This window comes from Schistocerca nitens, chromosome 3 (assembly GCF_023898315.1).
Source record: "Schistocerca nitens isolate TAMUIC-IGC-003100 chromosome 3, iqSchNite1.1, whole genome shotgun sequence".
Taxonomy (NCBI): domain Eukaryota; kingdom Metazoa; phylum Arthropoda; class Insecta; order Orthoptera; family Acrididae; genus Schistocerca; species Schistocerca nitens.
This window is the reverse complement of record NC_064616.1, coordinates 790418020-790440301: the sequence shown is the minus strand read 5'-3', so window position 1 is coordinate 790440301 and position 22282 is coordinate 790418020. Positions and strand designations below refer to the sequence as shown.

Here is a 22282-nt window from a genome sequence, read left to right as displayed (position 1 = left end):
AAAAAAAATTAGCCATCAGAATTACACACACTCGCTAATCTGAGAACTGCGAAATATCTTATACTTTTACTCTTACCTATAATATTAGGCTTTAGAACTAGGAAATTATTTAACAATGACACAGCTAAACATTATTGCTCCGAAATTTTACTACGGCAGAGTTTGTAGTCTTTTTGTTAGGATGGCGTAAGAGTTAAGTGCTAAATTATTTTCATAAATCTCAGACTTCTGTTTAACTCCTCCCCCCATGAACCATGTACCTTCTCGTTGGTGGGGAGGCTTGCGTGCCTCAGCGATACAGATAGACGTACCGTAGGTGCAACCACAACGGAGGGGTATCTGCTGAGAGGCCAGACAAACGCGTGGTTCCTGAAGAGGCGCAGAAGCCTTTTCAGTAGTTGCAGGGGCAACAGTCTGGATGATTGACTGATCTGGCCTTTTAACACTAACCAAAACGGCCTTTCTGTGCTGTACTGCGAACGGTGGAAAGCAAGGGGGAAACTACAGTCGTAATTTTTCCCGAGGGCATGCAGCTTTAAATGTTGGAACACGTGAGGCAATACTGCCCCTACGACTTTTCTTAGAAGCTTGATGAAGGAAAGGCAAACCTACGTTTCTAGCATTTGTAGACTTAGAGAAAGCTTTTGACGATGTTGACTGGAATACTCTCTTTCAAATTCTAAAGGTGGCAGGGGTAAAATACAGGGAGCGAAAGGCTATTTACAATTTGTACAGAAACCAGATGGCAGTTATAAGAGTCGAGGGGCATGAAATGGAAGCAGTGGTTGGGAAAGGAGTGAGACAGGGTTGTAGCCTATCCCCGATGTTATTCAATCTGTATATTCAGCAAGCAGTAAAGGAAACAAAAGAAAAATTCGGAGTAGGTATTAAAATTCATGGAGAAGAAGTAAAAACTTTGAGGTTCGCCGATGACATTGTAATTCTGTCAGAGACAGCAAAGGACTTGGAAGAGCAGTTGAACGGAATGGACAGTGTCTTGAAAGGAGGATATAAGATGAACATCAACAAAAGCAAAACGAGGATAATGGAATGTAGTCGAATTATGTCGGGTGATGCTGAGGGTATTAGATTAGGAAATGAGACACTTAAAGTAGTAAAGGAGTTTTGCTATTTAGGGAGTAAAATAACTGATGATGGTCGAAGTAGAGAGGATATAAAATGTAGACTGGCAATGGCAAGGAAATCGTTTCTGAAGAAGAGAAATTTGTTAACATCGAGTATAGATTTAGGTGTCAGGAAGTCGTTTCTGAAAGTATTTGTATGGAGTGTAGCCATGTATGGAAGTGAAACATGGACGATTAACAGTTTGGACAAGAAGAGAATAGAAGCTTTCGAAATGTGGTGCTACAGAAGAATGCTGAAGATCAGATGGGTAGATCACATAACTAATCAGGTGTTGAATAGAATTGGGGAGAAGAGAAGTTTGTGGAACAACTTGACTAGAAGAAGGGATCGGTTGGTAGGACATGTTCTGAGGCATCAAGGGATCACCAATTTAGTATTGGAGGGCAGCGTGGAGGGTAAAAACTGTAGAGGGAGACCAAGAGATGAATACGCTAAGCAGATTCAGAAGGATGTAGGTTGCAGTAGGTACTGGGAGATGAAGCTTGCACAGGATAGAGTAGCATGGAGAGCTGCATCAAACCAGTCTCAGGACTGAAGAGAATAACAACAAGAACTATTAGCTGCGCGACTGGAATAAAATATTCTAAGTGTATGGCATCAAACCCACCACACCTCGTTATAATGCAACGATCTTTTTTAAGCTAATCCAAGGAGGAAAGGAGTTTGATGAACAGATTTTTCGTGTGTCCTTTAGCTTAGTAAACGCGCTCCAATCCGATGTTTTCAGCCAGGTTCACATGGTTCAAATGGCTCTGAGCACTATGGGACTCAACTGCTGAGGTCATCAGTCCCCTAGAACTTACAACTACTTAAACCTAACTAACCTAGGGACATCACACACATCCATGCCCGAGGCAGGATTCGAACCTGCGACCGTAGCGGTCGCGCGGTTCCATACTGTAGCGCCTAGAACCACTCTGCCACACAAGCCGGCTTTCCAGCCAGGACTTCATCATATGCCCACATACCTCTGCTCTCTACAGTAAATACTATTCTCTTTTATTCCCCAGTCGTAGGCATATTTCCCCACACAGCATGTTTAAAGCTGTATGTAAACCTGGCCTGCATATCCGCAAGAGCTTCTTTCTTTTCCACTTGCAGTTTATATTCTTGCTTTATGGCAGCAGTGTTCTCCATATACTCCATTTTTCTTTTTTTATTTCGACGTCCTCTATATGCAGCTTCTTTTTCGACGCACATAACACCTTAACTGTATTTAAAGGTGTAATATCTTTAATGGGAAATAGTTTAATACTATTCGACACGTTGGTTCATTTTTTTAGGGCTTCTGGTGTAACACTGTATCAACCAATCCTGATTCTGCAATATCTATATCTGACGGTATTACTGAAAACAGTTTTCTAGACTGCTTTAACATAACACTTCGTCTTTATTGGAGTCAGAGTTAAGAATTTCCAAGTATGAAACTTCCTGGCAGATTAAAACTGTGTGCGCCGACCGAGACTCGAACTCGGGACCTTTGCCTTTCGCGGGCAAGTGCTCTACCAACTGAGCTACCGAAGCACGACTCACGCCCGGTACTCACAGCTTTACTTCTGCCAATACCTCGTCTCCTACCTTCCGAACTTTACAGAAGCTCTCCTGCGAACCTTGCAGAACTAGCACTCCTGAAAGAAAGGATATTGCGGAGACATGGCTTAGCCACAGCCTGGGGGATGTTTCCAGAATGAGATTTTCACTCTGCAGCGGAGTGTGCGCTGATATGAAACTTCCTGGCAGATTAAAACTGTGTGCGCCGACCGAGACTCGAACTCGGGACCTTTCTCATTCTGGAATTTCCAAGTAGTTTATAGGTAGATAATTAAAACTGTGTGCAGACAAAACATAGCTGATCAACCTTTCTCGGTTTGAGTAACTAGGAAGACTTACTTGTACACCTGTCATTTTCTGGTATTCCTATTACCCCAGTACACGAACTGCACAACACTACTGAGCACGACGCAACAGTTGTTCTGTAAGTTATCCGTTAATTGACGCCACATGGAAGCATATGGCACAGAATGAAGTGGTGCACATTGTAAATATTGTTTGATTGTAATACACGGAAATACTCTTACACAGGAATTAATGCAAGACCCATTCTTTAGTTGTGCATTGTAAACTCCAACCTTGTAATGCCAAGCTGCTTAGCCAATGAAGACCTGAAAGTTTCTCATATTCGCATGTCTCGACACTTTACAAAATCTTATGTGGTTACCAAAATCTCTGTTCACTCCATGACTTGTGATCTGCCATGTAAATGTGTTATATATCTTCACTCGACAGTTGGAGCTTAACCACATCAGACAGTCTCTTCCAAATGTCTTATCATTGTCCACAATCACGTTGTTTCTGTGGACATTCCATTTATGCAGAACTCGTGGTTTGGTATTAAGTAGTCGCACATCTCCATTTTATTGAAAATTCCGGAAAGCCTTGGATTACGTCCAGATTCAAAAGTAATAGTAGTCTAAACATAGCTATTGAAATATTCCAGGAAGTGCTTCCTTTAGAACATCCATTTTAACGTCCTCTAATTCCACTTTATTTGGTATTACCATAGGGTTTTTATATTTCCTGGAATAGTTTCCAGTGCTTCCTCGCCGATTTTGTTCCCGTACCCCCTTGCTGTCACACTGCCGATCCCATGTAGGAGAAAAGGCAGCTTCGCCTTGATACAGTCACGTGGTGACGAAATTGGCGAATTTACTACGTAGATAATAGTTAAATGAGCCACACATCTCTTCCTTTAGCGTTACACACCGTCCTGTTTTTAATTGTTCTTGGCAGTCCACCTGATCACAGATTTTAACCACCATAATGTTATCGCAAAACAGTTCTGTAATATGTGTAAGCACATTTACATTCTTCTTGCTGAGTAGTATACCACTTTCGGTGTAATTCATGTTGCCAGTGTTAGTAGCCAGATTATCCAAGTTTGGCTGTAACAACAAAAAACCGAAGCATTCGTCTGTCTTGCTCCCTATTAGCCAAGGCATATGTAGCACTTTAGAGGAATCCGTGTTGACACTTTCAGATACCACAGAAGACTGATCAGTTGCGGCCGTCAGGCCTCCTTTTATATTCTACGGACACAATATGGCGACACTTTCGGTAACATGATTTCCGGTCAGACACGCTGCTGAACTCCTAGCCCAATTGCGCTGTTGTGTGTATAAAGTGTCCGTGCAGGGAGGGAGATCGCCCATCTCAAGTACCACCCTTGTGTTTGGGATAGAATCTACGGATGTGCCGGAATACGTGGTACTGCGCTGTACTTGGGATTGTTTTTGAACAGTATGGTACAGCGCAATATCAACACAGTCGACTATGGGGCTGTACCTTTACGTGGATTCCGATGGGATGGTACAGCGCAGTTTTTGCACACTGGAGCATAGCGCTGTATCCGGACACTGCTTCAGGAGGGGTCATATAGAGAAATAGACGGACGGAATAGTGCAGCGTTGTACCCAACTGTGATAGCGGGATCATGCGGTTTGGGATAGGATGGCACTCGCCAGACACCCTGCAAACAAAATAGCGCAAACTGGCAAGAACTTATGTAGAATGTACGACCGGAAACCACGTGACCGGAAATACGACCATATTTGATCTTTGTAGTATAAAAGGCGGCAACTAATCAGGCTTCCGTTATAGTTGAAAGTGTCAACATGAACTCCTTCAAAGTGCTACATATCCCTCGGCTATTAGGGAGAGAGACAAGACCGAAAGACGAATGCTTCGGTTTGTGGTTGTTACAGCAGAACCTGTGGTGTCACCGCCAGACACCACACTTGCTAGGTGGTAGCCTTTAAATCGGCCGCGGTCCGTTAGTATACGTCGGACCCGCGTGTCGCCACTATCAGTGATTGCAGACCGAGCGCCGCCACACGGCAGGTCTAGAGAGACTCCATAGCACTCGCCCCAGTTGTACAGCCGACTTTGCTAGCGATGGTTCACTAAGTACGCTCTCATTTGCCGAGACGATAGTTTAGCATAGCCTTCAGCTACGTTATTTGCTACGACCTAGCAAGGCGCCATGTTCAGTTACTACTGATATTGTGAATCGTGTACCGTCAAGAGCGACGTTCACCATTAACGGATTAAAGTTAAGTATTCCACCAGCTACGTCCGTTTTTCTAAATTCTAATTTCCTTGTCCTGTTCCAGAGCTGCGTGAGCTAAAACGCGTGCCTTTCGGCGTCCCCTAGTAACACGGTGTTGGCTCTCCTGCCAACCACAGCAGAACCTGGGTAATCTGACTACTGACATTGGCAATATAAATTACACCGAAAGTGTTACACTACTTAGCAAGATATAAATGTGCTTACACTTATTACAGAACTGTTTTGTGGTAACATTATGGTAGTTAAAATCTGATCAGGTCGACTGTCAAGAACAATTAGGAGGCGGACGGTCTGTAATGTTAGAGGAGGAGATGTGTGCCTCATTTACTATTATCTACGTAGCAAAATCCTCCAATTTCGTTAATGCGAAACATGGAGTCAAGGTGAAGCTGCCTTTTCTTCTGGTCCGGAACGACTGTGTGGCAGCAACAGGAATACAGGAAAAAATCGGCAAGGAACCACTGGAAACTATTAAGAGGAAATGTAAAAATCCTGTGGTTATACCATATGAAGTGGAATTAGTTGACGTTAAAATAGGTGTTCTAGTGGACGAGCTGCCTGGGGTATCGCAAATAGTTACGTGTAGACTACTATTACCTTTTGGACTTTGATGTCACGCAAGAATTTGGCGGAATTTAACAAAATGGCGATGCGCAACTATTCAGTATCAACCAACGACTTTTGCGTGGAGGGAGATCTCCACGGAAACAGCAACGTGATTGTGGATAACGATGAGACATTTGAAACAGACTGACTAGCGGTTAAGCTCCAACAGTAAAGATACGTAACAAATTTGTGTGTCAGATCACAAGTCCAAGAGTGAACAAAGGTATTGGTAACCACATTACAGATTTTATAAAGTGTCCAGACATGCGACTACGATAAACTTTCGGTCTTCCTTGGCTAAGCAGCATCGCATTACAAGGTTGGAGGCTACAATACACAACTACAGAATGGATCGTGTATTCGACCCTGTGCAAGAATGTTTACGTGTAATGCTAGACGGCAAACAAACAGTATTTACAGTATGCTTCCTAGTGGCGTCAATTAACGGATTACGTACAGAACAAATGTTGTGTCGCGCTCAATAACGTTCTGCAGTTTGTGTACTGGGGTGATACGAATACCCGAAAATTGACCGGTGTACAAGTCTTTCCGATACTCAAGGTCGAGAGGAGTTCATGAGATATGTTCTGTCTGCATACCGTTTTAATTATGTACCTATAAACTATGTAGAGATTCGTAGTTCTGACTCCAATAAAGACGATATGTAAGTTGTACAGAAGTATTATGTTAAAGCAGGAGACATTTTCTCAATCTAGAACACTGGTCTCCACAGCACCGTCAGATATAGAAACTGCAGAATTAGGACTGGTTGACACAGACAGTGTTATACCACGAGTCCTAACAAAATGAACCAATGTGTTTAACAGTCTGAAACAATTCCCCATTAAAGATATTACACCTATAAGGACAGTTAATGTGTTATGCGCGTGGAAAATGAGACTAGATATAGAGGACGTCGAAGTAAAGAAAAGTAAACTTGAGTATTTGGTGAAGACAACTGCCATAAAGCAAGAATGTAACTGCAAACGGAGGAGGAATCTATTGCGGATATACAGGCCAGGTTTACATATGGCTTTAAACATACTGTTTGGAGCAATCTGGCTGCGAGTGGGAAATAGAAGATAACAGTAATTACTGTAATGAGCAGCGTTAAGTGACCATACGTTGGAGACCTGGTCGATAACGGCAGGTTGGATCACGTCTACTATGTTAAAAGACGCAGGAAAAATCTTTATCGGACTCCAATTCTCCTTGGATCTGCTTAAAAAAGGTGGTTACATTATATCGAAGTGTGCTGGGCTTCATGTCATACACTTAGCAACAGAATAACCGTTTGCAGAGCTTAAAATCAACGGAATAACGTCCTTTAATGGTCATTCGTTTGCAAAATTGTGAACTTAAAATTATATACCGAAATTCCACATGATATGCAGCAGAACAGCTGGCAGCCTACAGCCAGGAGGATGTGGAACGTTACAACAAAAGGAAATAATGGGAAAATTAAAATTCCTGAAAGCTTTTTTCTATAAGAACTGCTGGAAAGAAGAGAAGTAATTGTTAAAGCCATAAAAGAGGTAACTTACACGAAAAGTCAGATATATACTGTAATTAGATAACATGTCTTCTCTGTATTTGTCAGATTACTGGCTGGAGAAAGAAACAGATGATTCTGATGTGGATTTAAGTTTTAATTTAAAAATTAAAACTGGGCATTATTAAAACTACACCTAACAAAAATAAGGAAAGTGTTGTTTTCTGTTGGTAAATGTATATGCAGAGGTTAATGAACACTTTGTACTAGAATATTTTCTTGTCTTACTCATTACCTTACCAAAAATCGTAAGGTATTTCCCATATACAATGATCGATGTGCACGTATTTCGGGTGGTGTGTGTGTGTGTGTGTGTGTGTGTGTGTGTGTGTGTGTGTGACCTTGAAAAGTAGTTGAAACTAGGCGGTTGAAAGTATAGTAACCGGTTTCTTACCTATATGAGGGGGGAGAGGGGGTGTACTCGAGAGATGTGGTGTTGGGACGAAGTAGACATGAGCGGAACTACTTAACCTCAGACCAGGACTTCACTGTGCAGGAGGAATGCTACCACAACTGTGATGATGCTACGGTAAACAGCAATAAGACTGTTACTTCTCCTTTGGTTACTGATTTTGGTGCTTATCGCTCCCTCTTAACAATTTGCTGCTTCTTTGTGTGCATTTTCGTGCAGCAGAGTGTGGGTGGTACTTCAATGTATCAGCTATTGAAAATATTCTTATCGGTTTTCCTTCACTCTTTCCGAGTGAGAATAGCCCCATCCGTCAAAACCGGTACTACTACTACTACTACTACTAATTGATGATAAGCACGACTGGCGCGGGAAATGTGATTGTGGGAACGTAAGTTTCCGACTTAAAAAGACGTATTAAATCCATTGATTTCCTAAGAGACAGAACACAAATCTCCAGAATTCTTAGTACTTGGTTTATACGCAGCTCGAGCAGTAGATATACCCTGATGATGGCTTCCTAATACGTCCGAATAGTGTAGAAAGAAGCAGTTTTATTAAAGTTTGTCACCGCAGTGATTGTGGTAGGAGATTTGAAGAATGGTTGTTTTTATGTCTGATGTTTGACAAAGATATCCTTCATTACAGTACTAAAAGCGTTGCATTCCACATGACTAATACTTAGAAACCGTATGGCTGAAACAATATAGCATTTTTAGGTGCAGAACCGTGCAACCATCTGAGTGTGTCTGATGCTATGCGATCATTTCTCTCATGCCGGTACATTCCTGGTACTGACTCCAGACAGCGGAGTAATGCTTCAGAACTGATAATATGGCTCATGTACGTGAAATGTTTCACGTACGTGACATGTTTCAAACTCCATCTGTCTGGAGCTCCATCATTGATAAACCACACACTTCTTCTGAACCATCTGTCATATCACCACAACAGGAGGAGGAGGATATTGGTGTTTAACGTCCCGTCGACAACGAGGTCATTAGAGACGGAGCACAAGCTCGGATTAGGGAAGGATGGGGAAGGAAGGCGGCCGTGCCCTTTCAAAGGAACCATCCCGGCATTCGCCTGGAGTGATATAGGGAAATCACGGAAAACCTAAATCAGGATGGCCGGACGCGGGATTGAACCGTCGTCCTCCCGAATGCGAGTCCAGTGTATATCACCACAACACTGATGGCTACTATACAGGGTGTTACAAAAAAGGTACGGCCAAACTTTCAGGAAACATTCCTCACACACAAATAAAGAAAAGGTGTTATGTCGACATGTGTCCGGAAACGCTTAATTTCCATGTTAGAGCTCATTTTAGTTTAGTCAGTATGTACTGTACTTCCTCGATTCACCGCCAGTTGGCCCAATTGAAGGAAGGTAATGTTGACGTCGGTGCTTGTGTTGACATGCGACTCATTGCTCTACAGTACTAGCATCAAGCACATCAGTACGTAGCCTCAACATGTTAGTGTTCATCACGAACGTGGTTTTGCAGTCAGTGCAATGTTTACAAATGCGGAGTTGGCAGATACCCATTTGATGTATGGATTAGCACGTGGCAATAGCCGTGGCGTGGTACGTTTGTATCTAGACAGATTGGCCTCCACGGGTACACTTCTGCGAATGGTTCATCCAACAATGTGTCAATCTTCATTTCAGTGCAAATGTTCTCTTTACGGATGAGGCTTCATTCCAACGCGATCAAATTGTAAATTTTCACAATCAACATGTGTGGGCTGACGAGAATCCGCACGCAATTGTGCAATCACGTCATCAATACAGATTTTGTGTGAACGTTTGGGCAGGCATTGTTGGTGATGTCTTGATTGGGCTCCATGTTCTTCCACCTACGCTCAATGGAGCACGTTATCACGATTTCATACGGGATAATCTACCTATGCTGCTAGAACATGTGCCTTTACAAGTACGACAAAACATGTGGTTCATGCACGATGGAGCTCCTGCATATTTCAGTCGAAGTGTTCGTACGCTTCTCAACAGCAGATTCGGTGACCAATTCCATGGCCTCCACGCTCTCCTGACGTCAACCCTCTTGACTTTCATTTATGGGGGCATTTGAAGTAGACAGTCATCTATCTGCATTCGCAATCTAGTACAGGATAGCAGCAAAGTAGTGGACGGGTGATACAGAAACTGGCAAGCATTCTGCCTTGTCATTGAAATTATGGACCAACTGGTCTACTTTTATGTATACAGCCAAATGGACGTACTGCACAGTCATCTATTGGCATCCACAATCTAGTATAGGGTACTTTTAGAGTAGTGGTGGGGTGATTTAGTGATACAGGAATTGGGAAGCAATCTCTGGAGTCAATGACTGGCGTTGAAATTACGAAACAACTGGTACAATTGCTAAAATTGATCGCCCTATCAACTGCGGTGTGTATTATCCTACGTCACCCCATACCAACAGTGTCTTTCTTATTCTGTTCGTCCACTTGTATGCTGTTGATTACCACATAATGATTGACACCACTTTGTTGAGATGGAGGGAGCCTTCGCATAACACTGGTTATCTGCTACTTGTCACTGTGGAGCGCAGACTCATCCTATTTCCATATGCTGTTATGTCCTCTACATGTTTTTATTTTTTTAACTTTTTTCAGCTATGAGATGTTATGATTTCTACTACACCGCCCCTGTTGAGAATAGCATCCTCCGGCAATGGTCAACACTGGAACAGTAATCACCTACGCAAGTGCAAAATGTGTAAACAATGCTCTTCAAAGCGGAACACCAAGATATCTGCTACCCCGTCGCTGTGGAAGATGAGTAACTGTATAGGTCATCACCTTCGGATAGCTGTTGGAAACGCTCAACAATGCCGCAAACTATTCCAGTTTCCGTATGTGTCGATGTCTTCCACATTTTTGTTTATGAGGAACATCACCTCTGTTTTGTTTCTACAACATTTGTGTTGTGGGAGCTGCACAGTTTACGCTGTGCGATGCTCAGCTTTCTGTGACAGACAATTGACCGAAACGTGTTAATGTCCGTTTAGCAGCTGACACAGACCTCGAAGTCAAGGTAGAAAAACAAAGTTTATGGTGGTGTACAACACTGTAGTGTTACCCTGCTTCGGCGTGTTACAGCCAAAAAACAATGTATTGAACTGCTTATGAACCAATACGGGAACCGCATCTTGCAACTGATCTGTTGGATATGATCTTCCTACAATACAGTCGACGAAACTTTAGACAAGTCTGTGAAAGTGGCCACGTGCTCCAGTGGAGCGATACATTTACATATAGTACGCTCGATATTGACACGCAGACAGTATTTGTTTTTTGATATACTGGAAGAGAGAGACGTGGTAAAATCTTATAGGATGTTCTATTACAAGGAGTGGTTGAACTGTGTAATTGATCAATTTAATTAACTTGCATATCAATGTGATATCAACACTCATCCGTGCCGCACCTTACCCTACTACTGACAGCCAGTTTACCAGGTATAGTTGCTAATCTGGGTGTTGAAGTGCTGTTCATTTTCTGATGCCGTCTGTTCTGCCCCTTGGGGGTAACGTACTTGTTACTTGATTGACGCATGTGCTCCCATGTTGAAGTTTCTCCCTGCCCCCCACCACTACTCTGGATTGCCTGTGGTTCCCTATCACTATGTCTCAAGTGTTAAATTCACCATTTGGTGCCCCCGTTTGAAATTACCTGAGTGCCATATATGTGTGTTTTAAAAGTACTTTTAATTACGACTTGTTCAATGTCTGCGTATTCTGTCATTTGCGACTGAAATTTATTGTATGGTCTAGCGTTTAGTTACCACTGAGGTCGAGACAGAGTCTCATTTGTGTAGAAACTTGCTGCTTTCCTTACTTATGTAGTGGATATAAAATTGCCCATGGCTGAGGTAAGCAAAATCTAGCGGTCCAGTGAATCTTACCAGATTTGAGTTATTAAGTTCAGTAATTCTGGTGAGATTTTGCCCCTTTCAAGATACTTAATATTTTTGTTTTAAATATAGTTATTATAGTTGTTTGTTAGCCCTCAAGATTGGTCTGTTACGTTTTAAGCCACTTGATGTGCCAGATTACCGTGTGATTTCCTGGTTATTACGTAAATTGACTTCTTGTATTCTACTGTCAGATTAACCGGTTGATCTTTTAAGTAATTCTTACTTAAGAATGCTTGTCGTTATACGTAATGTTTGATTGTGGATTGAGACCATGCTCACATTGAGTTTCTTGTCTCAGTCTGAGCATTTTCATATGTTCTGTGATTATTAAGCACGAATTATTTTTTGCTTGTTTGCTCTCGGCCTTCTGAGCTGTTGGTAGCGTTTGGAGACGTTGTCCCGGAGTGTTATCTGTTACCCGCCGGTTCATCGGGCATAGCGTGTACGCGCCGCTTCCAGTCTCACCGTAACCTCTGTGACGTTACGGCCTCCTGGCTTGTTACGGTATCCCTCGTAAGTTGAGTTTCTATATCGCAGCAATCGGGCGTTAATTTAACCTGTAGCGCCCGTTATTCTAAAAGATCTTCAGATCTGGCCTGACATACCTGCCCCTTCCGTGTTTTCCCTGTTTGAAGTTTGGTTTTAACGCAATAGTCTTAATACTGAGTAGTGCTCAATTTGTTAAATGGCACTTTATTATTTTTCATACGTCAGTATCTCTAATATGCTCAAGGGGCTTCTCAGATTGATCAAATATTGGATATTTGTGTCGATATCAGACTTGTGTCAACTTATGCTACTACACCTTTTGTAAATTACGTTCATTAATGCTAAGCACCCCTTTCGCCCAGCCAAATGTTGGAATTTTAACCTTTAGCGTAACTGCTGTCATTGTTCGCCCAGCACAAAGTGCATTTTTCATATATACTTATTTGTTTGTTAGTCCTTATTTTTTGCATTTTATTCGTTTAAATTAATTAATTACCTATTGGTTCAATTGAAGGAATTTTGGAATAATTACCAAAATCATTTGTATCTTATTAGTCATTCCTTATCAGTACACAGATTTTCAACACCCTTCTACAGCGTGTTTCAGAAGTGTAGGTCAATTCACACATGGAAAGAACAGGCCAAAAGCAACTAAAAAGCTCCAATGAACATGGATCCACAAACCAACCGTTGTCGAAGTACAACACATTTTCTGTTGTGGTTCATCAATGTCTAGGAACACATGGCATCTCTAAACGTTGAAGTAGATGTTCGAAATGTTGTCCATGCATCTGAATGCAACAAAGAACTAGTCTCTGTAATGAGTTGCGAATCCTGTCAGGTAGTCCTGGGGAATTCTGTTAATGCTGGAAGGCTGCTTCAATCCGCAAGCGTAATTCCTCAAGAGCGTTGACCTCGGTAGCGTAGACCAGGTTTCTGACATGACCCGACACGCAGAAATCAATGGGAGACGCACAAACCTGGGGAACCCTGAGGCTATGGCACAAGCCCTTCTCTACCTATCCAACGTTGACCATACGTCCTAGTTAGAAGCCTGCGCACTCGCAAAAGAAAATGTGCTGGAGCACCGTCAGACATGAATCACATTTTCAGGCGTTGGTTCAGTGGGACATCATCATGTACAGTCAGACATAAAAACTGATCGCCAGCCGGCCGCCACAGAGACAAAGTCCGAGTCGATCACTTAAGGTAAAAAAAAAAAAAAAAAAAAAAAAAAAAAAAAAAAAAAAAGACCGCCCCTGACAATGCTAAGTCCGGCCATCTGCACTATCTGGCAACACTGTAATAAAGTGTCAGGAAGTAGTGTTGTCTACTTTCGAGATGTCGTGCTGTGTGAGCCCATGGTCTAGTGGTAATCGTCGTGCATTCTAATTTTACGGTCGCGTGTTCGCGTCCAACTGTATCTTTTTTTTCCGGATTTCGGCCCTCGTCTGAAGTTGTGATTGACTGAGCATCGAGGTAATTCCCTTCATTCTACCCACCTGTAATAAATACTTCCAGAAACAATTCCGCAGGATAGCTCGTGGCTGCGTCGCGATCATAACTCACGCTCGAGCGTTTCCTCGCGCTGCAGCAGCTACCCTGAAATCGGGCGCCGCGCAGGTGTACGCGGTGCGACGCTCTCAGTGTATGTGTCTACTGTCATTTTCGAACTTTAAGTTCTAGTTATCTTGCATTTAAGCAATGGATTTTGCACACTGTAAAATAATGAACTACGGTTAAGTGTTGTAAAATGGGGGCGCAAGTGTAAAAATGTGGTGTAACATCCTCAACACAATATTTACTTTCGGTATAATAGAGGCGTGAATGCAGAGGAGGCAGCTCGAAAGATTTGAACTGTGTGTGGAGCGAGCGCCTTAGGGAAAACTGCGCCAGAAGAAGAGATTCTTGTTTCAACAATGATCGTTCTGGCATGAATGATTTTCCACATTAATTAAGTCTCAACTACTGATATAAGTGATGGATTACCATTTAATCATCATGCGACATTTGCATTCAACAGGCAAGATTCAGAAGTCTGGTGTAAGAGTACTGCATGCGCTAATTCGAAACAACGAAAAATCTGCGGAGTGACAATTATTGCAGTTTTGCGTGAACGTCATCAAGTCGCTCATTGCTCATTCCTATGCAATACTGTTACTGGTGACGACTTACGATGCCTTTACCGTTAGCTTACTAAAAAGAAATGAAAAGCTGACAACTTTCGGTCGCAGTTTAAGAAAATCGATCGACAAAACTAAATCACGTGTGCTACTGGATGATAACGCACTCTGTTGATTTGAGAAACAAAACTGTCCAGGAGGTTGTCATGGAACTCCTTTCTCAGGCACTTATCCCTCTGATAGTATACTAGTAAACTTTTAACTTTCCCACTCTTGATCGATAAACCGTCAAGACAATTTATCTCTGCTTGCTCGCCGTCAACTGGCTGGTGAAAAAGTCAACAGTAACGATACAGGATAGGAACGGTCAGACGAGAAATGGCGTCTTTATGTTAATCTAAGGAAAAGAAGGGAAGCTACGAGCACGTATAGCCCAATTCAGCAGCTACTGTTGACGGCTGGTAGGTAATTGAGGGAATCCAGCCTCAGCTAGTAAGCTGATCACAGGGGTACTTCAGAAGACTCCTGTCGCATGTAGGACCCCACGATGATGAATGTGGTCCAGTGTCCGCAATGCTGGGGGTGATGCTGGTCCATATGCAAGACTCCCATAATCTAAACAGGAAAGAAACAGGGCTTTGTAAAACCGCAAAAGGGTAGAGCAATTTGCACCCCAGCTAGTTTTACTGAGGCAGTGAAGTGTATCGATATGTCGCCAGCACTTTCACTTAAGTTGGCGAAGGTGGGGAAGCCACGTCAGCGAGGAATCTAAGACCAGTACCAAAAAGCAGTGCGCCTCAACTACAAGAAGTAGTTGATCGTCTAGGTAAAGCACTGGGTGTGGATGGGCAGAACGACGGTGACAAAAGTGCATAACACGGAGTCTTGGCGTCTGAAAACCGAAAGTCATGGGCGACATTTAAGGACTGCACCTTTTGTATAGTACCCTGCAGCTGAGCAACATCCATACTAGAGGAGCAATAACAAAAGCAAAAATCGTTTGCGTATAAGGAGGGAAATACCTGAAACCCACAGCCGCTGCTAGACCATTGATGATCACCAGAAAGAGGTGGATGCCCAGTACAGAACCCTGCATGACCTGTTCTCTTGTAGATGTGGGGTACTGAATGAAGCACCCACTTGAAGCTGGAACGTTGAATGTGACAGCAAATTCTTGACAAAAATCGGGAGTGGAGCCTTATGTCCCCACCCATATAATTTAGTAAGTATGTGGTGACGCTATGTCGTATCATAAGCCTTCTGTATATCGAAAAAGACAGTAATGAGGTGCTGACAACGTGCTGAAGCCGTCTGGATGGTGGACTCCGGGTGAACCAAGCAGTGGAGCAGCCTTTGCGAAAACTGTGTTGGGATGCAGCCAAAAGGCCCCGAGACTCGAGGAGCCAACACAGCCGCTTCCTCACCAGGCCTTCGAGGATCTTACAGGGAAGGTCGGTAAGGCTGATTGGGCGATAACTGTCTCTGTGTGTTCTTACCCAGTTTCAGTACCGGAACTATCGCGTTTTCTCGTTTGTTCCAGATCCTATTAAAGAGGGCAAGGAGATGACGCTGACAATCCACTGAGAGGTGTTTCAGTATTCTGTTTTGGATGTGGTCTGGCACTGGGACCATATCAGGGCAATGGGCTTGGGCACTGGAGAGTTCCCATTCACTGACTGGAGCATTATATGGCTCCATGTGGCTGGTAGTAAAAGATAAGCGCATTCGCTTCATCCGCTGTTTAATGAGCCGAAAGGCAGGGTGGTAGTTCTCAGAAATATGTTCGGCGACAGCGTCTGGATCCGTATAAATAACAGCATCTTTCCCTGTACCTGCGACGGAGAGGTACGTCATCCAATGGTGGAAACGTACCGTTCCCAAGATTCTTGCTATCGTCGTTTTATGAAGTCACCACAGACCTCTTCCTAGCTACAGAAACCGGAGGACGATGAGGCGCCTCGGCCTGGGGGATGAGGACCTGTGTCTCTGGCAGGTGGGGAAGCAACGCTTCCCAAGTGGGTGCGGTGGAAGCACGAGAAGGGTCCCTGACCGCGTGGGGGAGCAGGCGACAGAGAAGGCGGCGACACTGTAGCTGCTGTGTAAGATCGTGTCATTTGTACGGGATTAAGACGCTCGTACCTTTTCCTGGCCTCTCGATACGTGGGCTTATCCAGGATCTTTCACACCCGAATTTTCTTCTCGCGCTTAAAAATGGAGCAATCTGGTGAGCAGGGGGGTGCAGCTCGTCACAGCTCACACAAGGAACATTCGCACGCAGCATACGTCCACCGCCCCCGCAATCAGGGGTAGCGATGGAACGGAAAGATGTACGTCTGAACTTCGTACACCTGGAGCACCTCGTAGGAGGTCGAACACAGGGTTTCGTGTCACACCGGTAGAACGTCACCTCGACCTTCTCGGGAAACTTATCACCCTCGAAAGCCGAGACGAAGGCCTCGCTAGCAACTCTGTTTTCCCTCCATTCCCTACAGACACTACGGACGAAGTACACACCCCGTCGCTCTAAGTTGGCCCGCAGTTCGCTGTCAGACTGCAAAAAAAGATCACGGCGAAAGATGGCGCCCCACACCGTAATGAGAGACTCGTGGGGAGTGACAGTCACGGGGATGTCACCCAATTTTCCACAAGAGAGCAGCGCCTGTGACTCGGCAGGAGATGACGTTTTTAATCGGGAGGGAACCGCTCTTCATTTTAAGAGACTGCTGCAGCTTCCGCTTATTTCACTTCAATGTGTTCCACAAAAAATAAAGGTTCTGTGCCCAAAAACGCGTCCCTGTCAGTCCCAGTACGGACCATGTATCGATAGGGAGTATTTTTCTCCTCGTCATCTAGTCCCGCATTCCTCCCGAGGCGTGGCCAGTGAAGGAAACGCGTCGGGATCTTACTTTGCCACAGATACGAAGCTTTTACGTGTGACCACCAGCAAGAGAAAGTTTAAGTCGCTGCACGTGTCGACCGTCCGGCACGGTGGCACCCACTCTCCCCACGGGCACCACCCAGCCACAGCAACGGCTACCTGACAAGAAGCCCACGCACCCCAACCAATACTTTGTGGCATACACGGGAGCGTACAGCGCAAGCACAGACAGTGGGATCCCTGCGTGGTCCGGGGGCTACCCCGTCGTGCACGAACTTTACGACCCACCACCCACGAAAGGATGTAAAATTTGGAGAAGATGGTAGGTCGAACGCAATACTGGGGACCACAAAGATGCAAGATGAAGATCGAGCAGGAAGTGAAACTGGAAATGAAGACCAAAATCGTGGTCTGAGTCCCGAGTACGTTCTACGCCGTAAGGACCATCTGAGAGAAGTCTGAGGTAAGAGATAGTCCAAGAGTCTGTTTGAAGCACACAAAAAGGAAGTAATGCTGCAAAGGACGGGTCACGTGCTAGCCGAGCACGTACTCACGAAAAGCTGGTAATTCCCCCTGGGGGGGCCGCGTAACTTCCACTTTTTGTTTGAGTCAGTCGTATGTGTATTCCTACCTGCATAAAGGTGGACGATCCGTGGTGTCGATACCCTCACTAAATAACTGATTACAAACACCTACTTCCGATGGATATCTTATCTCTGGCCTTCTGGAAAGTTCCAGTACGTACCGGTTCGCACCCGTTGCATCACTCACACTATGGCACACGCGAAAGAGGAAATTTAGTCGGAGATGGACGGTTAATGACGGTCAGGGCGCCGTCCCACTGTGGATCGGTTTTCGCTAATTTGCAGAAATATACGCACGATTATGATTTTGAGGAGTTCAGTCAACGGAGGAAGTAAGTCTACGATTGTGGAAGTAGTTTCGTCAATGTATTTGTAAGGAGCAAGAAGTAAAAAATGGAACTGAGAGCGCCGAATATTGTGTGTGTTGCCACCACGCGGGTGTTTCAGCATTACCAAAATGACCATCAATATTATCGCATCTCGGAAGAAGTTATATTGTGTACAAGTCAGTTTGAACCTTAAAATGTACTTTACGTTTTAGCTCGACAGAGTAATTGCTATGAATTTACATACGAGTCGAATTAGGGACCATTTACTTGTCTTAAGAATTACTATCGTTAAACATAAATCCCATAATCTTACGAAGCAGTTCACAGGTCGGTTTAAGGCACACACAAAATTCAACAGTCGGCTATGTATCTGGTTATAATCGCTAACCCTCTTTCGTTCGATGGCCTGGGAAACTTCAGACAAGGAGGTGATTGCAATGAACACGCAAGCCACACGCTTCACCAGTGCGCGAGCAGCACATAAATGACCTCCGTCACGAACTGTTCAGTGACAATCCAAGCGAACTGAGACAGAAATACCACGGTGGTAGTGACCACCTTCGGGTAAGGTGCTTCGCACTAACTGCAACAGATGATGAGAAAACAGTAAGACGAACTGGGACGCAGCACAACACGGCAAAGATCCGCGACGCTGACAACGCTAACTGCATCCACCAGTTGTTAGTTGCATTTTTTTTCAGTTCATGCGCTGGATCGTAACTGCATGAAACTTCCAATATATGGGTAACTAATATTTGACTATACTGAGATCCTACAGAAATTTACGTGGAAGGTTTGACTGTGTATGCAGTTTTTAGTGAGCCATGTTTCTCTTACATTGTCTTTCCGCTCCTGTTGTAAGATGTTTGTGTTGGTGGCAGTAAGGTCGTTCTGCAGTCGGTCTGAAGTTTCTCCTTACTGCTTCATGAGAAGAGAGTCTTCTTCCCTCCGGGGATTCCCATTTGAGTTCATAGAGCATTTCCGTAATAGTCTCAAGTTAATCGAACCTACCAGTCCAAATCTAGCAGCACACGTCTGAAGAGCTGCAATGCCTTCCTTTAATACGATCTCGTGGGGATTAGCGCTCTATTGTAGCACAACATTCAAAAAGCTGTTCAACAAAATATTCAAAAACCTGACGGATCCGTGGATTAACTGTATGTTTTGCGTCTATAGCCAGTGTGTCATTGAAATATTTAAACAAAGTATTATCCTATACTATCGAATTACATATCCCGAAAGCCAGTAATTCTATTATTTTTCTGCAGTGGACGTTGTGTAGACCCTATCGTCTCGAAACTGTGACAATTTGCAAAGGATATTAAGAAAAATGGAATGATAAATAGTATTACAGTTACTTAGTGAATTACTCGCAAATTAATATGTTGAAAGCCTTTACATCTCTATAAAATGTGACAATGTATTTTAAACATTTTCCTTTTCTGCAAATACAAATTGTAAATTCAAATGTTTCCGATGGTGTTCACTTTATAAACAAATCTATAAGCAACAATACATCTGCGAATGCTTCGACGGTCAGTGGAAATATAAATCTTTTGGGACGTTATACCGTGTCACTCTGAAACGAAAGCCGACGTTCGAAACTTCAGTTTCAAAATCACCTGGCCTAATGCCCAAAAAGATTTTATTCCTATCTATATGCAAGTACTTGACATTAGTAAAAGTCCTGTTATTTCATTTCTTCCTACCTTAAGCAAAAAATGCTGTCAACAACTGAAAGTTTGGCTTCAACACCACAGCTTTTTATTAGGTGGTATGTCGCAGCCGATACCTTCCTCCTATCATTGATTGATTAAGTCCCCTTTTAACTGGCTGGGTAGAGTTTAATTTGGACTTCGAATCACAGAGCAAATCAGCGAACATTTCGAGAGGTGAGAGAAGTGACGAGTGACAGATGAAGATCCTAGGACTGATCGGGGATCGAACAATAGACGTTTGCATCTGTAATCTGGCACTTCACCACTCAACTACAGATTCACATTCTTAACAGTTTAATAGGACATTATAGAAGTATCACAGGCTAGTAAGCTGCGTCCTCTGTGTTAATAGAAAGCTACAGCATTTGTCAGTATGGATTTTGCGAATATTATCTGCCACATAATTTTATTAAACATAAGGAGTTGCACCGCTCAGCCGATTTTACTACACTGCGAAGGGGCATAAAACTTCCTTCGACGTCCACAGCCTGTCTGCAAGTGGAAATGCAAATTCAACGGGTCGGGCAAGACTATCAATCAGCGACGCGTTTAGGCGGACATGCGACAGTTCACGACAGCGGCCAGTTTCGCAAGCCCACGCCCGACCGGACTAACCCGCAAAGCCGCTTCCCACAGTCAAATGCGGCAGCACGCCCCAACACCGACCCGGACCAGCTGCCACATTCGACACTCACTACCTTCCTACAGTATCACAACCCAGTATAGTTGGGTTTATGGAACTGCCACCTTCACACTTTCCGGGCGCTGCCTGTAAAAATTACGGGTATGCTGTGATGTCCCGAACAGTCAGCGCTGTAAGAACTCCGAACTTTGCTTTCCTGATTGTTACTTCACGATACATTGTTTCCAAGCGGTGGCCGTTAAAAGGTCAGTTGTTCGGTGTTTTAGTGCCTCGGAGAACAGCCAGATTGATATTCATGCTTCCACAAAGTGCAACGTGACTTTAAAATCATTACAGGCGTGATTAGTACGCACACATTCGTTGTTGCATTGTGCTTACGTAGTTGTCTCGATCGCAAATGTTTATCGTAATGTCAGGGACAGTTTGACCGATGAAAAAATTCTGGGGCTGCTTGAAGAATCTGATTCTGAAATGGGCGAATATGATTTTGAAATCGATGCCAGTCTTTCTGAAACAAATGGTAACTTGCATTTCTCCATGTTATAAGCAGGAGTCACACAAAGACGTTGGAAAAGGTTACGATTTCTAGACGACAGCCGTCACTTTGGTGTGACTGGAATGTGTTAAGTACGTCATCGTAGACTGGGGTGCACTTCACATAAATGTATACACCTATCATTTGCGGTCATCAAATCTTAAGCCTACTTTTGCAGAAACTAATCTCTGTCCAGTAAACCTTTGTTGACCTATTGAGCTAGTAAGTAACCACCGCTGATTACTTTGTAATCTTAATGATGTAGCACGTTTGACTAATTTATGTGACCTGACGCTCATATTTACAGACATTTAGATTGAACTGGCTGGTAATGCCACTATCTTTTTTCAAATGGTTCAAATGGCTCTGAGCACTATGGGACTTAACTGCTGAGGTCATCAGTCCCCTAGAACTTGGAACTACTTAAACCTAACTAACCTAAGGACATCACACACATCCATGCCCGAGGCAGAATTCCAACCTGCGACCTATCTTTTTTGTTAATCACCTCTAACATATTACTTGGAGAAGATTACACATTCGGACTTGGGAAGTATAATAGAAGTTATTTCCTGTTATCCTCGTACTACTCCCCCTCCAATTTATTTACGGAACGCAGATTTGAATGCGTAATAAATCTTATTTATTATCGTCACAGAATTAATAAATTCCTTAACAATTTTTTGTGTTATTAAGTCATCTACACACTAACCGGGAAAAGCGAAAGGCTTCTGGATTTCCGCATATGTACTGCTTGTAAGTGGCCGAGCGGTTCTAGGCGCTACAGTCGAACCGCGCGACCGCTACCGTCGCAGGTTCGAATCCTGCCTGGGGCATAGATGTGTGTGATGTCCTTAGTTTAGTTAGGTTTAAGTAGTTCTAAGTTCTAGCGACCTGATGACCTCAGCAGTTAAGTCCCATAGTGTTCAGAGCCATTTTCTGCTTGTAAATTATTCTTGTACCGGATGTTTATCCCTTTTTGACATAATGCAAACCGACGCTGTTCATTACCCCGATGGAGCAGTTTGTCATTTGATGATATGTAGGCTACATCAGCTTCACGCTAGATTTGCGTTTCAGGACATTGTTGCCGTCCAGTTACCCTCGTTGCACAGAATTTGATGACTTAATTGGATTTGTATGCAGCAGACACGTAGATTAACAAATAGGAAAGACCGCCTGGCGTCTCCCACCTAATATTG

General features: G+C 43.6%; 1 protein-coding gene and 1 non-coding gene across 3 annotated transcripts in view; both read right to left on the bottom strand.

Annotated features, from left to right (window-relative positions):
• LOC126248805 (uncharacterized) overlaps nt 1-22282 on the bottom strand; it is a 591690-nt gene that overhangs the window by 251858 nt on the left and 317550 nt on the right. The window lies entirely within an intron of this gene.
• On the bottom strand, nt 2597-2670 carry Trnas-cga (transfer RNA serine (anticodon CGA)). Its single transcript has one exon. It is a non-coding gene; the product is annotated as a tRNA-Ser (tRNA).